Source organism: Schistocerca nitens, chromosome 6 (genome assembly GCF_023898315.1).
Source record: "Schistocerca nitens isolate TAMUIC-IGC-003100 chromosome 6, iqSchNite1.1, whole genome shotgun sequence".
Classification (NCBI taxonomy): Eukaryota; Metazoa; Arthropoda; class Insecta; order Orthoptera; family Acrididae; genus Schistocerca; species Schistocerca nitens.
In genome coordinates, this window is record NC_064619.1 from 590729417 (window position 1) to 590736628 (window position 7212).

At 43.6% G+C, this 7212-nt stretch overlaps 1 pseudogene; it reads right to left on the reverse strand.

Moving 5' to 3' along the window:
* Positions 1-3440: 3440 nt before the first annotated feature.
* Positions 3441-3558, reverse strand: LOC126264067 (5S ribosomal RNA; annotated as a pseudogene).
* Positions 3559-7212: the final 3654 nt, after the last annotated feature.

A 7212-nucleotide genomic window follows, 5' to 3' on the forward strand; every position in this document is an offset into this window, starting at 1 on the left:
TTTCAAGTCCTGTAGGTCTCTAACCTTTATTCGGCGCAGCAGCTCCTTTACAAAAACACCCAGGAAGAAGTCTAGCGCTGTGAGGTCACATGATGATGGAGGTCATCTCGTCCAAATCCACCTATCTAGAAACTGACAGACATTTAGGGACCAGTGGGGCGGTGCCCCACTCTGCTGGAATGGGACAACAGGTTGCAGGTGTTCCAATTGTAACACAGCAGCCGCGCGGGATTAACCGAGCGGTCTGAGGCGCTGCAGTCATGGACTGTGCGGCTGGTCTCGATGGAGGTTCGAGTGCTCCCTCGGGCATGGGTGTGTGTATTTGTCCTTAGGATAATTTAGGTTAAGTAGTGTGTAAGCTTAGGGACTGATGACCTTAGCAGTTAAGTCCCATAAGATTTCACACACATTTGAACATATTTTGTGACACAGAAAATCTCTTGTAACGTGTGCAGGCAAACACCACCGTTGACGGCAGACTCGATGGAAAACTGTCTCAACGATGCAATTGTGATCATTCCGCATCAGTCATTGACCTTGGGACTATCTCCTTCAATTTCAAGTATAACGCGAGGACGCTGTAAACGCCAGATAGGAGCGTTATGACGATTCAATTTCCCGGATATATGAAACGATACCTCATAGGAAAAACAGATCTTTCAGAAAAAGTGATTGTTTGCGTCAATCTTGGCCAGCATATTCACTGAAAACTGTTCGCACTGAGGTTTGTCCGTAGGCTTTAATGCCTGAAGCAACTGCACCTTGAAGGGATATAGCAGTTAGTTCTTATGCAAGACGTTGGGCAATGCTGATCGTCTCATTTCCCACTCTCTGTCCGCCGTACGCACCGATTTTGCCATCCTCCTTTCATAAACCTGTCGTATCTTGTCCCCATCGGCGTCTGAAACAGATGGGCGACCCGTCCTCTGTTTACGCAGCACACTACCTGATTCCATAAATTGCATACGCCAAGCTCGAATAGTTGCTCCGGGCGGTGGTTGCCTTCCATTGACGGTTCGAAAGCTTGGGTATGGGACGTCGTCAGTATGAACCAGGCCACACAGAGCTTTCTCCGCACACTGAGCTTTCTCCCGTGGCGCTCACATTTTATCAGGTTTTCAAGTTCAGTTTTGCGTCAAAGCTGGGTCACACTTTGAAAACCATTTCTTAATATCCCGTATAGTGGTTCAAATGGCTCTAAGCACTATGGGACTTAACATCTGAGGTCATCAGTCTCCTAGACTTAGAACTACTTAAACCTAACTAACCTAAGGACATCACACACATCCATGCCCGAGGCAGGATTCGAACCTGCGACCGTAGCAGCAGTGCGGTTCTGGACTGAAGCGCCTAGAACCGCTCGGCCACAACGGCTATCTCGTAGAGTGTTAAGGATACTAACCTTAAGCTGTAAAGATAATTTATGGACATCGTGTGTATTTTTTCTCGCTCGTAAGATATTTTTATTAATATATGACCGGTTTCAATGCCTTTTGCTGCTCATGACAGTCCAATACACACTGATGCGCTATTCGCAGGCAAGCACGTCGTATCTTATGGTGACACATTGGCATGCTTTAAGAAAAATACTTTGCGATCGGCAACGAAAACTTTATATGATGAGCAGTAGTACGATAGCTGCATCCAGGCAACGATGCCAGCATTGGAATGATTGGATTAATTGTTTAAGATGTTACAGAAATGAAAGGTAGCAAAGGCACACCGTTGTCATTAATAATATATGTAAGCCACTAGACTTTTCAACACAATAATTGCATTTACATGTACAGCTTTTTCGCATATCGACAGACAAGTGCAGAGATGATAATAGAAAAATGCGCATTGTCCTTAAACTGAATTCCCTTCAAATTGAACAAATAACAACGGATTCCTGAAGCGTCTCCGCGACGGCATAATACCATTGTGAAAAGACTAAAGAAGCTGTGGGTACAGACACCACAATAAAGATTACAGTCGCTACGGAGAACCATTTCTACGTTCCGAAACTAAATTTCAGGTTCGGGGGATTTCTGCTTTCAATTCTGAATTAAACGCAATCGAAAATTTCAGCAAATTGCACAGCCTTTTTACAAACAGCAACATTGCTTCATCTCTAGCTACTGTCATAAGATTTCGCCAAGACTGACTTGTTCGGCGCTGCCTGTCACTATTATCTTCCCATGTGCCAATCTATTGTTCTCAGACTGAAACTTACACACAGCGTCCTCATTAATCGGATGCAATCCACCTGTGGTCTAGGGAGTCGGCACGGTAGTTCAGCGTATTTTTACTCAGAGGGTTAACTGCCCTCTGTAATAAAAAAAAAACCGTGTGAAGGGATCAACGATGAACTTGAACGGGTATCAAGAGACTTCCTCCCCGAACAAATGCAACGAAAAGTAAGGAGAAATGAAATTAAATGAAGGTTAGCATCTTAGATTAGTTTTCAAAATGTCCTTGGTCCTGGGTTCGAACCCTGCCCCCACATAAATTCTGAATAAAGAATCAGCAATGGCGACAAAAGATATCCGACATAAGAAGTCACCCTCAGTCAGACTTGCGGAGTAGCGGACAGAGGTCCAGGGTGCAAAATGGTTCAAATGGCTCTGAGCACTATGGGACTTAACATCTATGGTCATCAGTCCCCTAGAACTTAGAACTACTTAAACCTAACTAACCTAAGGACATCACACAACACCCAGCCATCACGAGGCAGAGAAAATCCCTGACCCCGCCGGGAATCGAACCCGGGAACCCGGGCGTGGGAAGCGAGAACGCTACCGCACGACCACGAGATGCGGGCGAGGTCCAGGGCATTCTCTTGCCCCCGCGGTGGGAAACTTCCCCTAAAGGAGGAAAAATCAGCTGTAATCAACGGCATGAGGATGCAGAAGACAATGGAAACCACTGCATTAAATACGCATAATCCGTATTCACATAATATGTGGCCTGTAATTGAAAAAGTGCCATGATGATCTCCTCATTGGCAAATGATTCCGTAATAGTTCCCCATTCGTATCTCCGGGAAAGGACCGCCAAGGGGGAGGTGACCATGAGAAAAAGATAGAATAACGAACAAAAGGATGACGTCCTAAGAGTCGGGACAGGGAACGTCACAAGCTTGAACGTGGTAGGGAAGCTAGAAGATCCGAGAAATGTTGAGGCTGACTCTAGATACAGAGGGGCTCAGTGAAGTGAAATGGAAAGAAGACAAGGATTTCTGGTCATATGAGTATAAACAACTCCGTCTTCAGGCCACAAGTGGCCAACCGGGACCATCCGACCGCCGTGTCATCCTCAAATGAGGATGTGGATAGGAGGGGCGTGTGGTCAGCACACCTCTCTCCCGGTCGTTACGATGGTATTCTTGACCGAAACCGCTACTAATCGGTCGAGTATTTCCTCAATTGGCATCACGAGTCTGAGTGAACCCCGAAAAATGGCAACAGTGCATGGCGGCCTGGATGGTCACCTATCCAAGTGCTGGCCAAGCCCGACAGCGCTTAACTTCGGTGTTCTTACGGGAACCGGTGTGTTCACTGCGGCAAGGCCGTTGCCAGAGTAATAACAACAACAGCAGAAAATGGTATAATCGGGGTAGGATTCGGTATAAATAGGAATGTAAGGCGGAGAGTTACTGTGAACAGTTCAGTGATAGGGTTGTTCGTATCAGAATCGGCAGCAAACCAGTAGCGACATTCATGTCTACATCTACAACTACATCTACATGGATATTCTGCACATCACACTTAGGTGCCTATTATTCCACTCTCGAACAACACGCGAAAAAAAAACGAACATTCCATCTTTATATGCGAGTTCTGCTTTCCCTTACTTTATTGTGATGATCATTTCTCCCCATGTAGGTAGGCGTCAACAAAATATTCTCGCATTCTGAGAGAAAAGTTGGTGACTGAAATTTCGTGAGAAGATCCCCCACAACTCCAAATACTGCATCATGTCCGTGACACTCTTTCCCCTATTCCTCGATAATGCAAAACATGCTGCTCTTCTTTGAACATTCTCCCTGTACTCCCTTAATCCTACCTGGTAAGGATCCCACACTGCGCAAAAGTACTCCAAAGTCTAGTGTAAACAGTCTCTTTAGTGGATCTGTTGCATCTTCTAAGTGTTCAAAAATGGTTCAAATGGCTCTGAGCACTATGGGACTTAACTTCTGAGGTCATCAGTCCCCTAGAACGTAGAACTACTTAAACCTAACTAACCTAAGGACATCACGCACATCCATGCCCGAGGCAGGATTCGAACCTGCGACCGTAGCGGTTCTAAGTGGTCTGCCAATAAAACACAGTCTTTGGTTCACCTTCCTCACAACATTTTCTATGTGTTATTTCTAATTTAAGTTGTTAGTAATTGTAATTCCCAGATATTTAGTTGAATTTACGGTATCTAGATTACACTGATTTATCATGTAGCTGAAGTTTGACCGACACCTTTCAACATTCATGTGGATGACGTCACGCTTTTCATTATTTTGTGTCATTTGCCTATTTTCACACCATGCAGATATCTTTTCTAAATCGTCTTGCAATTTGTTTCGATCTTCTGATGGCTTTACTAGACGATATACGACAGCGTCATCTGCAAAAAACATAAGATGGCTACTAGGCTGGTTGGTTGGTTGGTTGGGTTAGGGAAGGAGACCAGACAGCGAGGTCATCGGTCTCATCAGAGTAGGGAAGGACGGGGAAGGAAGTCGGCCGTGCCCTTTGAAAGGAACCATCCCGGCATTTGCCTGGAGCGATTTAGGGAAATCACGGAAAACCTAAATCAGGATGGCCGGTCGCGGGATTGAACCGTCGTCCTCCCGAATGCGAGTCCAGTGTCTAACCACTGCGCTACCTCGCTCGGTTGGCTACTAGGAATGTCTTGGGGAACGCCAGGAATCACTTCTGTTTTACTCGATGACAGGAAATCAGGAATTCAGCCGCATAACTGAGACGATATTCCATAAGCAATCAATTTGATTTCATGCCGCTTGTGAGATACAGTGTCAAAGGCGCTCTGGAAATCAATAAATACGGAATCAAGTTGAAATCCCTTGTCGATAGCACTCAACACTTCTTGAGAGTGAAGAGCTAGTTGCGTTTCACAAGAAGGGTGTTTCCTACATCCGTGTTGTCTGCGTGTCAATAGACCGTTCTCTTCTTGGTCATTCATAATGTTCGAACGCAGTATATGTTCTAAAATCCTGCTGCATATCGACGTTAATTGTATGGATCAGTAATTTAATGGATTACTTCTATTGCCTTTCTTGAATATTGGTGTGACCTGTGCAACTTTCCTGTCTTTAGGCACGGATCTTTCGTCGTGCGAGCGGCTGTATATAATTGTTAAGTATGGAGCTATTGTATCAGCATACTCTGAAACGTACCTAATTGATGTACAGTCTGGATCGGAAGACTTCCTTTTATTAAGTGATTTGAGTTGCTTTATTACTCCCAGTTACTTCTAAGTTACTGATGTTGGCAGCTGTTATTGATTCAATTTCTGGAATATTTACTTCATCTTCTTTGGTGAAGGAATTTCGGAAGGTTTTGTTCAGTAACTCTGCTTTAGCAGCACTGTCATCAATAGTATTTCCGTTGTTATAGCGCAGAGAAGACATTGATTGTGTCTTGCCCCTAGCATACCTTAAATACGACCAGAATCTCTTGAGATTTTCTGCGAGGTTTCGAGGCAATGTTTCGTTGTGGAAACTATTACAAGCTGCTTGCATTGAAGTCCGCTCTAAATTTCGTGCTTCTGTAAGAGATGGCCAACTTTGGAAATTTTGCGTTCGTTTAAATTTGGCTTGCAAGAGTATTCTGAACGGTTCTGTGCACAATGGGAGATCAACTTCCTCGTTTGTCTAGTTATTTAGTATAAATGTATCAATTGTTGTCGATACCATTCCTCTGAATTCTAGCCTCTTGTGGTCTACACTTATACTGATGTTTTGGAAAGGGTGGCGTCAAGCGAACGTTTGTCTCCATTATTGAATAAGGGACAAGAAACTAGTGATCACGTTTGTCGATTTTAAAATGGCCTGCGATAGTATCCATCGTGAATCTCTACTGTCAATTCTTAAAGAATTTGGTTTACATCAGAAACCTGTCAACCTCCTTGCAGTCACCCTTCGAAATACCAAAGCTAGAGTAAGGTTCAGAAATGAATTCTCTGAACCTTTTGAGATTCATACTGGCGTTTTACAAGGGGATGGATTGTCTCCATTATTGTTCAATTGTGTGCTGGAGAAAATCATGCGTGAATGGAACAAGATATGCACACCATCCGTTAAGATTGGAAGAAAAATTCAACTTAACTGCCTTGCATTTGCAGATGATTTGCTGCTGTTAGCAGACCAATACTGATGAAACAAAGGTTCAGACAGAACAACTAGATTAGCGGCAGAGGTCGGATTGCAAATTTCGTTTGAGAAAATAGAAATAATGCCCAGCTTTCCAGTTGACACATCCCATATCATACTCCATAAAGAGCAAAAAATTAAAGTAGTAAAAAAGTTTAAATATCTTGGTGATATTATTACCTGGAATGTCAATGAAAGAGCATCAATAGATAGTAGAACATTAAAACTTCACCGAGGGCAGAGAACCACGTGGCCAACCTACAAAAGACCATTTCTCTCAATAAATGCTAAATTCCGACATAACTCCACCGTCGTTAAACCGGAAGCAACATATGCAAGTGAGACACTATTCAGACTAAATACTCAAGCAACAACTGACAAATTGCAAAAAAGTTGATAGAAGAATACTCCGAACAATTATCAGTAAGAAACACGAAGTTAATGGGCAGTGGAGACTTTTGCCCAATTCAAAAGGGTATAGAGAAAGTGATCCAATGCGGAAAAGAAGGACTGCATATTTCGGCCACATATCTCGCCTACCAAATACTAGAATCCTGAAGGACTTTTGTGACTACTTCTGGAACAGTAAAACCAAAAACATCTGGTTTAAAGAAGTACAAAGTGATCTGGATGAAATGAACATCACCACACACCAAATTCAACACAGAGAAGAGAAACTGCTTCTGAAGAACAAATACACACGGCTGACGTTCAAACCATCAGAACGGAAGAGGTATGTCATATCTGTAGAAGAACGAGCAGCCAGGTCGCAGCGAATGCAGAAGTTTTGGGAACCGAAGAAATTGCTGACTGCTAAGACCTAAACTTAATTATTGTAGACT